The sequence below is a fragment of the Myxocyprinus asiaticus genome, chromosome 1 (assembly GCF_019703515.2).
Source record: "Myxocyprinus asiaticus isolate MX2 ecotype Aquarium Trade chromosome 1, UBuf_Myxa_2, whole genome shotgun sequence".
Lineage (NCBI taxonomy): Eukaryota > Metazoa > Chordata > Actinopteri > Cypriniformes > Catostomidae > Myxocyprinus > Myxocyprinus asiaticus.
In genome coordinates this window covers 57,728,050-57,738,733 of record NC_059344.1, presented here as the reverse complement: position 1 = coordinate 57,738,733, position 10,684 = coordinate 57,728,050, and positions in this window count along the sequence as shown.

Sequence of the window (10,684 nt, the reverse complement as noted above, 5' to 3'; positions counted from 1 at the left end):
TTCACTTGACCCAGCCCATAAGCGCTTTGTGCACGCAATTTCGCCAAACCCACTTGCGCCTAGACTTAGCGCATGCTTGTACGAAAATACCAAAACTTCATGGCCATGCCCATTGACTTTGCATGCATGACTTATGGCATAACGCTATGCTTGGTGCTAGCACTTTTAAAATAGAGCCCTATATATTAAATCTCTATATTTCTCCAACAGTAGCCACATTGAAGTCCAGACTGAAAACACATCTGTTTAGCTGTGCATTTGTTGACTGAGCACTGTGAACTTTACTGATTGCACAGTATCATTTTATTTCTGTATTCTTTTTTCTTTCCTTTTCTTGGTTTTATTACAAGCTTTTATCAAAATTCTTATTTCTTACTTTTTATTTTTATTTATTTTTCTTAAAGTGATAAAAATGACCTTTCTCTTTATCCTTTCTATATAAAGCACTTTGAATTACCACCGCTGTATATAAAATGTGCTATAAATAAACTTTATACAGTATATTAATATTAAATAATCATATATTCAATGTCTAATTAAATGTAAAACTATTGATTAAAATAAATAAATAGTTATAGGTTTAAATTGAACAAAAAAACACTATAACCACTAAAGTAAATATCTCTTTAGGCTCTAAAATTGACAGAAGGCTCTCTAGACACATACCAACAATTCTTGAATATTGCGTTCTTGAATGATGACATTCCATGCCATGCAGAAATAATAACCTGTATTATTTATTTTTCTATTATTCAGTTACATGAAAGAAAACAAAACAAGGTCATGCCAATCTACTGTCAAGCTAAACAGAGGCCCTGTGGGATTTCTGTAACAAAAGCAATGCATCACAGCTCCAATTAGCCCTATTACATGCTCAATTAACCTGTTCACGTGCATCATCTGTGCCAAACATCTCTAAGCCCCTGCACTCAGATAAAATAACACTCATTTAAGGCATAATTACTTTTAAAACGTAACATTAAAACACATTGACAACATGCTTAACATGGAACAGTGTTTATGATGTCACAATGAACTTAAGGCAAGGTGTCACATAGAAAACTGTGACTGTAAAAAGTACAAAATTATGTTATTCAGTACATAAGAACACATTATGACAACATGCTCAATGTGTAGCAGTATATATGATGCAACAATGCTCTTAAGGCAATTTTTCACATAGCCAGTTGTGACTGTAAAAAGTAAAAAATTATTTTCTTTGTTTTGTCTCTAGGCAACATCAAAGGTCTTTAATGTAGGTATACAATTATCTAGATTTGAAAAAAAATTATATTGATAAATATTTTACATCTACCCAATGATCCTGTAGCAAGTCTATTGTGCAGTCTTAGACATCATTACATCAGCCACTTTGCATTCTGTACAAATTGTATCATTCTTTAACCTGATCTACACAGACAGACATATGTCTAAGTCTTAATATGGAAAGAGTGACATATTCTTAATTCAAGCAGCCTCCCCCAGTCTGCTAATGTGTCATGGTGCATTCCCAAGGACCCATCCGAGACAGAATGAATCTGAGCTTAGATGTGGCCGTTGGGTTTCCCTCCTCCCCATTCTCTTTACTTCCCCCTCGGCTTTGGGTTTTTATTAATTTTATTTAATTATCCTAAAAAGCTCTTTTTACACTATACCACTACTTCTACTGCTCCACTCCCCTAGTATGAGCTATGTAATTTAATAAAGCTCCATTAAAGGCAGGATTTGATTAAAAAATTAAGCTGCCATGATCACCCCTTCCCCCACCCCAATTTAGGATGAGATCCAATATTTCACATTATGAATATGTCGAGCAGAAATGATCACCGCAGGACAAATTAATACATTTCACAGGACCTCCACAATGACATGCGTCCCCATGCAAAGGAGATGAATGTATAGAAAGTTAAAGAAAAGGAAAATTAAGTGTGAACTTGTTCCTTTATCTCAGGTGTTCTGGATTTTTCCCACTCATCTTTTCAATCATGCTCCATGTTCAAATACCTATTCATAATTCCCATTTTCCACTTCCTTCTTCACTGACTGAGTCTAAATCAAATAATTCAGATGGAAGTCTCTTTTTACCTATTTGGTGTGTATGACGACATCGCCCTGCAATTTCACAAGAAACTGCACTGCAAAAACTCATTTTCTTCCTCAGTATTTTTGTCTTGTTTTCCATCAAAAATATCTAAACATCCTCAAAGCCTAAGTGTGTAAATTCTGTAAATTTTGGAATTGCAAAATTTTTTACTGTTGTCAAACAGATTCCAGAAAACTCCCACATAAGATTTGAATCAATATGTATTTACTTAAGAACTAGAATGACAACATATCTAACAAAAATTGGCAATGGGGTACTAAAAGTACACTTAAAGGAATAGTTCCCCCAAAAATGAAATCCCAGATGGGTATCAGGGGTGCACCGATACCACTTTTCTCTACCGATCCGATTCCTGAAATCTCAATATCGCCGATACCGTCCAATCCCGATACCAGTGTTGTTTTTTTGCTAATCTAATATCAATATTTCTCTGTGATGCTAATTGTGGGGACTCTTCTATATAAGAAACACAAACCTCTAACAACACAATGTTTCAATATAAATTTCTAGCCTACTAAGAAAAACTTGTAACTGTTAATTAGTCTACTGGATAATGCAGCAGCAAAATTAACAAAAATGTATGTGAAAATCTTCAGTAGAAAAGAAGCCAGTTCTCTTACTCTGCACTTTTTTTTTTTCAACTTGTATCTGGACTTGAAATGATCTCTTTTTTGCTCACTTTAGTTGTAATAGGATATAAGTCAACTTTTCATTCACATAAATATTTTTTAGAACCCACTCAACTTATTATTATGTATTAACTTTTAGAAATGTATTATACAAAAGTAATATATATTCAGTCTTGCCTTTTTAACTTTAAAACACTTGGGCTTTTGTTTTGATGGTCAGAACACTCCAGGAAGTCCTTTGAGTGTGTGTGTGTGTGTGTGTGTGTGTGTGTGTGTGTGTGTGTGTAGCCTAGCTGACAGTATTTTCATACGCTTATTCATACAGTATTCTGGTGAAAGGCTCCTCCGTTGCCATTCTCAATGTATGTTACAGGTGAACCAAACTTTTAAGCTTCTACAGCTGAGATGGTGTCAGTGAGTAGCGCTCACATATCGCTGCTCTATGAAAACAGCAACGTGTGCTGAGTGTGTGTCAACAGAGCAGCAGGCATTCACTGAAAAGCGCTGTGCATGCAGACTATGTATTTACTTTTCAAACGCAGCGATTCACAAAGCTATCATTTGTCAACAAGAGACTTTAAATAAAATGCATCATATGTACTATTTTAATGGTTGTTTTGTCATTTTTGGAGCTTCACAGTAACAACTATTCCTAAAACACAGTATCAGATTTGGATCGGGCTCGCTTGATACCGGATCCAATTAAAAACGTCAGTACTGAAGACGATACCGATCAAGGTATCAGATCGTGCATCCCTAATGGGTATGACATTCTTTCTACTGCAGAATACAAACAAAGCTTTTTGGAAGAATATCTCAGCTCTTTAGGTCCATACAATGCAAGTGATAGGTGACCAAAACTTTAAAGCTCCAAAAAGCACTTAAAGGCACCTTAAAAGTAATCTATACATCTCCAGTGGTTTAATCCATGTCTTCTAAAGCAATCTAATCGCCATCTGTCACTCCGTGCATGCGTCAAGCGCTAGGAAGTATTTTCACTTTTAGGTGAACTATTCCTTTAATTCAAAGGGAAAACTAAGTACGAAAATGTTTTTGCAGTGTAATTAAAGCATCCAAGTCCATACTGTGCAATTTTCTGGCTTCACTTTGGAAAACTGCTTATATTAAATAATTGTTTATACATAGTGTAGTCACCCTTTGAAATCCCATCTACCCCTGCCATCCAGCCAGAACAAGCACGCTGTGTGTACGCACATAGACTCACTGATAAAGAAAACGTGCAAGCTGTCAGTTGCCATTGGTTATGATTGAGATGGGGCAGTGGGAAAGAGAAAATATCACAAATCTTAATGCAAAATGCATACTGCAGTTCCAAGTTAAATGGCATTTTGGCATTACAGTTTTGGAGAAGAAACATAATCTGTGCAATTAATGCCCAAAAATTATAGCCTGGATCTAGTAGTGGTTTGAAGCATAAGTTATTGATTTTGAAATGAAAACCTGTACTCTTCAAGGTTAAATCCAGTCTACCCTCATTACGGCTCTGTCCTTGAGCGGACCCGCATTAGGGGCAGCAGCAAGGAGGAGACAGGGGCTGCTTTAATGAACGTGAATTTAATGGGATTTAATGTAGCTGGGGGCAATGGAGCAGCAGAGATGGGGTTTTAACAAAGAGCCAGGGAGCAAGGGTACAGCCCAGAGAGCAGCCATTTTTACATTATTTTTATTTATTTCACCATCCAGCCAGATGGGATGAAAGCGCACCATGTCTTAGTTGTAAGTGGTTCCCGCGAGTCAGCACTTACTCTTTGCTCTGGAGTCAAGCCGGAAAAAAAGAGACTGGCTTTTCCACCCCTGTCATCCACACTGCCTATTGTATGGACCAATATAACATATGATTTTTTAAAAAGGATCAGAATCTTTTCCACACACTTAAAAGCCTTCAACCTGAGCTGAGAACAATGGGATGTAATATACAGCACCATCCAAGATTACATGAAACATTCCAAAATTCCACTCTAAGAATGCATTTAAATGATTTACAATGCACTGATGTGAAAGACACACATTTGCAAATGCTCTGCATGTCTTGGCTCTGTCAGAACTATGGAATAATTGTTTTTATTGTAAGACCAAGCTTAATTTTCATTCCACACGATCCATTGTCTGCTGCAGCATAACTGTGTGTTATTCACAAAGCTTTTCGTTCTTTCTTTCTTTCTTTCTTTCTATAATTTCTTAAACAGAAATTAGACTTTTCCTTCATAATAATTCACCCAAAAATGAAATTGTCTTCTTCATTTACTCACCCTCATGTTGTTCCAAACTCTTACAACTTTCTTCCAAGGAACTCATGAATACTGGGCACTTTTTGGCTCCTTTTCCTTCACTATTCGGTCATCCATTTCAAAACAATATGTTTATTTGTAGGTACATTTTGTTTGAATAGACAAAATTAATGGGTGATTCTTCAACTTCAGGCAGTTTTGCATCCTTTTTATTAAAACTAACAGATTAGTTTGCATTAAAAGGTTTTATTAAAACTTTTTAACCATGCCTTCATCATTTAGATTAAAAATTATTTTAGCTTTGTCCCAGACCCAAACTTTCAATATTATACTATGAAAATCCATAAAAAATACAGATTATTAAGTTTAAAACTATGGTTAAATTACATTGTTGGTTGGTTTGTTTATTTCTCTTATCAGGAGATACATTTCTAAGATTTTTTACAATTCTTCCATCTCGTACTATTATACAAACTGTTGATTCCTCAGAAGAAAGCAAGCCATGCTGGTTTGAAACAACAATTTGGTGAGTGAATGATGACTGAAGTTTCATTTCTGGGTGAACTATTCCTTTAAGTCTCCTTCTCAGATTTATCTCCAGAGATATAGATTCCACAATCTCACGTGTCTCTTCTAAAGTTTCAAGAGATCTTAATGTCAAAAATGGTGGTCAGATTTGCTAAGATAACAAAGTTTGTAATTAAATGTCATCACGTTTTTCGTTCTCTTTCTTTCTTTTTTTTTTCTTTCTTTCCTTCTGTATCAAATAGTGGTTATATCACTCTTACCACACAGTATCTTTGACCAGGGGGTTGAACTTGTGCCTCTGGTTGCCTTTCACAAAAGAGACGCTAGACAACTGGCACTTCAAGGAGTTGTCAACTTTCAGACCTGCTTCCATTATTAATTGCGTGTAGCTTGCATAACTATTGAGGCCCCACTGGATGAGTCAAGCTGCATACTTAAGCGCTGAGGTCACATCTCTCTCTCTAAGCCATTCTCTTAGCTTCTCATGCGATTGATGAAAACAATGTGTGCTCTCTGCAAATAACATTAAACAGCCTGCTTCTACAGTAATGCCCCATAAATATGCCTAAATCTTGAAAAGCAAAAATAATTACTTTCATACCTTGTTCTAAGACCGTTGCACAGATTCCTTTCTCGACTCTTTTCTTTTTCTTGCCTCACAAATCAGCTTCCGCTGTGAACGCAGAGTTGGGATGCTTTAAAAAGCACAAACAACACATTAATTAGAACTGTCAGAGCAATTGCTCATAGTTTTGCCTGTAAGCTCCCTGTAAAGTTTTATAATAATAATAATAGCAGACTCGCAAGTAACCCATTACACATCACTTGTATTTTACCCATGCCTGACAGACAGTCTAGTCTAAAAATGAATTACAGTTTAAGTCCAACTTATTTCACTTGTTTTCCCTTTGAGTAAAATTCCCGAGATGAGTTTCACCCACCCCTTGTGCTTATTTTGAATAATGATTCGCCGCATTTTAATCAGCAAAACACACTGCTGATGCATCACTTCATGCGCATTTTATAAATCTCAGAGGGACCTCACAAAACTTTAGAAGAAAACAAGTACTCCATTGCTAAGAGGTCAAACTCAGGGTATATAATTAAAGACACACCTAGCTCAGTGGTGGGTATGTGAGAGGCATAATTAAATGTACAAACATGCGCATCCACATCGGCATGTGCAGACACGATGCTTCAGCCAAGAGCACTGGCGTAATAATGGAGGGGGGCAAAGACATCCTCCAAGACTCACCTTGCCCTTTAAACATTTGCAGAGCAGCAGGGATATCCGCATGACAGGGGAAACCTTGGTGTCAAAGGTCAACCAACCACCTCCAATGTGAATTCCATTCCTTCTCAAATTTTAAGCCCCTGAAGAAATTCATAACTACTTTCCTTGTCCCATGACGAAAACATCTTATAATAATACTTCCGTTTACACTCTGTACTATTGACATGATTACGAGAGAGGCTGTAAACATCCCTACCATTTATACATTCTAAAATTACACTGAATGAAGCGCTCATTACAGGGCTTCTCTTTAGTAGCCTTTTTGTAAACTTCAATTTATCACCTTTCACAGCAGTACATCGTATACAAAGGAACGCGTAGAAAGGAAAGAGGCATGTGTTAATTTCACCACGGCTATAGAGGAAAAATGGAACAGAAAATGATTCATTCTAACCAATTACAGACATAAAAAGGAGAAGAAATAGGAGGAAAATAAAACTTTTTCATAACATGAAAGAACTTTGGAACCCAGGCTTATTTTATCGCAGACCTGAGTAACCTTCATAAGTCAACATTAATCAGAAATTAAATTAGGAAGCCTTGTCAAATCTGGTTAATGTTTTATAATTACTAATCGACCATGATCACAATAAAACAAGCCGCATTTTTCGCACATCTGCATTTCCCATTTAATCCTTGAATTTCATTGGAGCTGTCTGTAATCCCTCAAACATGACTAATGGGAAACATTAACTACAAGTTCTGGAACAAGTGGTTTTAATTAAAAGCTGCTTCATAGAGGCCTTGAATGGCTGGAGCTTTTTTTTTATAATTCTTCAGAGGAGCCAACATGTGTTTTTCCTTTTATTAGCAGTTATGGACATACTCAGTCCGCACAAGGTGTTGCGCCTTTTCTACAGAAACTTAAAAGCCCAGCACTAGTATCTAAACCACATTTCTCTTCGACAACATCTTTCAAGTTCATAATAGAGAAGAATGACTGATTGGGGAAGCCGGTGTAAATAGTGGTGTAAATGGAATGAAGATGGAGACAACGTTGTCTTGTAGGCAAAACTAAATAAATAATGAAAACAGGCTGACTGGCATACAAAAGCACTGGAGGGGAATGGGAAGGAAAAAAAAAAATTAAAAATCTATTTTACTACTTCTGACAAAGGAAAAAGTTAGGGATCTCCGCTGGAATCTTCATGGGAAACATTCGTGACCTTGTGCTGACAGCAGTTTGTTCCTCCCACATGTAGTGAACTCAAGTATATAAGAGTTAATGAACAGTACTGCCATACCGATTTTCAGTATGAGTTTGTGACACTTTGACCCTCAAACTTTAAAAGCAGGGAAGCCGCTGCATATGGGTGTAATCACACAAACAGATTCATTCAAATTATGACCAATACAGTGTGTCCTGCCCTTAGAACAGTGGCCAAAGATTGTATATGAAAGAATATCATCTTTAACTTTAAATTCTTGTTTTATTCAGATGCATTTGGCTGTAACTATGATTCTTTTCAAACTTATAATGCTAAAAACTTATAACAAACAAATCCCTTTTTGTGTAATATGCATTAGTCTGCAACAGTGACCTTAGAAACGTGATCACACAGGAAGTCGAAATGTTGATACCGAGAGTTCCAGTACCCTAGGATCGGCCACATTATGCCGACTCACCGATAAGCAGCATCTTCTATCAGACATTTTTGCAGCATGTTTACTTTCTCTTTTGCCCTGACCGGAAGCACGTTGCTTCAGCACCAAGCGAGACCCGGGTTCGGATTCCATGTTGAAACCAGGAAGTAATCATGTTCGCATAATTAGTGACGAGCGCGATTCGGAGGTTGCATTTTTCCCTCTAACATTACATTTTCCTCCACTGATAGTTTTGGGGTTTGGGGAACTTTTCTTCAGGCAGGTCATGGCATTTTTCAGTCTTTGCACTACAATACTGTTCATCTAGTCCAGCCTTTCATGACGCATTTGTCCATCTGCCCTGAATCTGCCCTTAGTGTTCGTTTTCAAATGGTGGACAGCACAAAACACTCAGCATGCTCATCTTAAGACGTCTGGAAAAGCCATTGGTCCAAGTCCATTTTTGGAGCATGATTTTTTCAGTGTGCTCTGAACTACCTCCCGGACTTGGCGGTGTCCGTGACAGGTCCTCTCCTGGTGAGCTTGCTCCCATGATGAATGGCCACCTTTCTATTCTTTATTGCTCCACTAAATCATACAACTGCCATATGTTTATAACCCATTTTTGCTGCTTTTTTATCCTCACTCCTTGTTTGGAATAAAACTACAGATGTCTATTTTTCTAATGAGGAACACACTGGTCTTAGAAGGGAGTTTGCACTGTAATGTTTCTAATTCACAAATGCAGTTTCCTCTGAACTAACATCCAATAAACATGTACTAGATACAAAAAGACTTTCATTGAAATATGCATCAGGATTTGCTGTGAAGTCTGAGAAAATGATAGGGTCTCAATGCACGATCTGTTTGAAAAATCTGCAGCTTCATTATTGAAATGTTAGCAAATGGAAAGCACAAAAACCATTAAGTCCCTCCAACAAAAAGTCTTGATGCTCTAACTAATAAAGTGAATATTTGGAGTGGTTCAATTTTGTTGATAATTCAATTGTACAGACGAGAGCTTTAAGGCTAATGACTAGATGGTATAATGCATCATCATCCTGCATACCACAGAGTAATTCACATTCTACACCTCCTGCTCATATATTTTTATGCTCAGATTTTGTCCCATTAGGAAATTGCCCCAGTAATGATACAGTGCATTATTTCAGCTATTGCTTTCGCTGAATTTACTGCAGACTGTATAAAATACAGTATGTGGCATATATGTGCCACATCTCCGCAGTGCAATCATACTTTCTACTGCCTGATAACCTGTACTTCTCCTCTTGACACTCGTTTGCATAAATGCAGTCTTTTTTCATGTAAAAGTGGTAATCTAAAAAGTTATTATTTGAAATAAAGAAGAATGGATATTATTGAAAATGTTGTTGTGTGGAGGAATGTAGGAACAGGGACTGATACACACATTTAGACATATATACAGTATACACACACATCCAAACAAGTGGTTATCTGTGGCCAAATATGGTTTCACTAAACAGCACAGATCTAAATACGATGTTGCAAGCACTGTCTCCCTGGAAAGTGATTTATTTCGAACAATAATTTCATTTGACTCCGGCAGACAAAGAAATTTGAAATGCATCTGTTAAGACTTTTAGATGCCAGCCTGCTAAGAAGCGGTAGAGACATAATTTATTTATGTTTGGTTAATAGCCCTAGCCGCATTACAGTCAAGGTTGTGACAGCACTGAGCAACAGCCAAATCCAATTTTGCTGCTCTCCACACTTTACCTTTCCAAAATGCACAGGAACTGACTCTGAAATACAGTTGCTCACTTCCATCTATCATCCCCCAGTGCACACATGCAGACAGGTAGAGCTGCCTCCAGTGCACCTGTAAGGAGTAAATTCTGCCGCACTGACAGAAACTTACACGGGCTATACGCATTCAGATTTAAGACAGGTGTGTCACCTATTTTAAGCCACTTCAGTCATAGAATAGAGCACTTTAATCTGAACCTTTGGTATCTACTGGAGATATTCTTTTCATTAATGGTAAGCCATGAATAATGTTGTTCCATCATAAAGAGCTTCACATGGTTTTGGGACTGGCACTTTAGAACGCCCACTCTTTAAAAATGTAAGTTAGGCAGTGACCTATAAGATGTACTCTGTCTCCCCCTAGTGGTTGTAAGCAAAAAAATATCTTAAGACTATTTATTGTTAAGCAAATTAAATAACATCACATTAAATAAAATATAATATTACATTTTATATTATTACATTTACTATTATATTACATTAAAATGTATTCAATAATATATTGAGC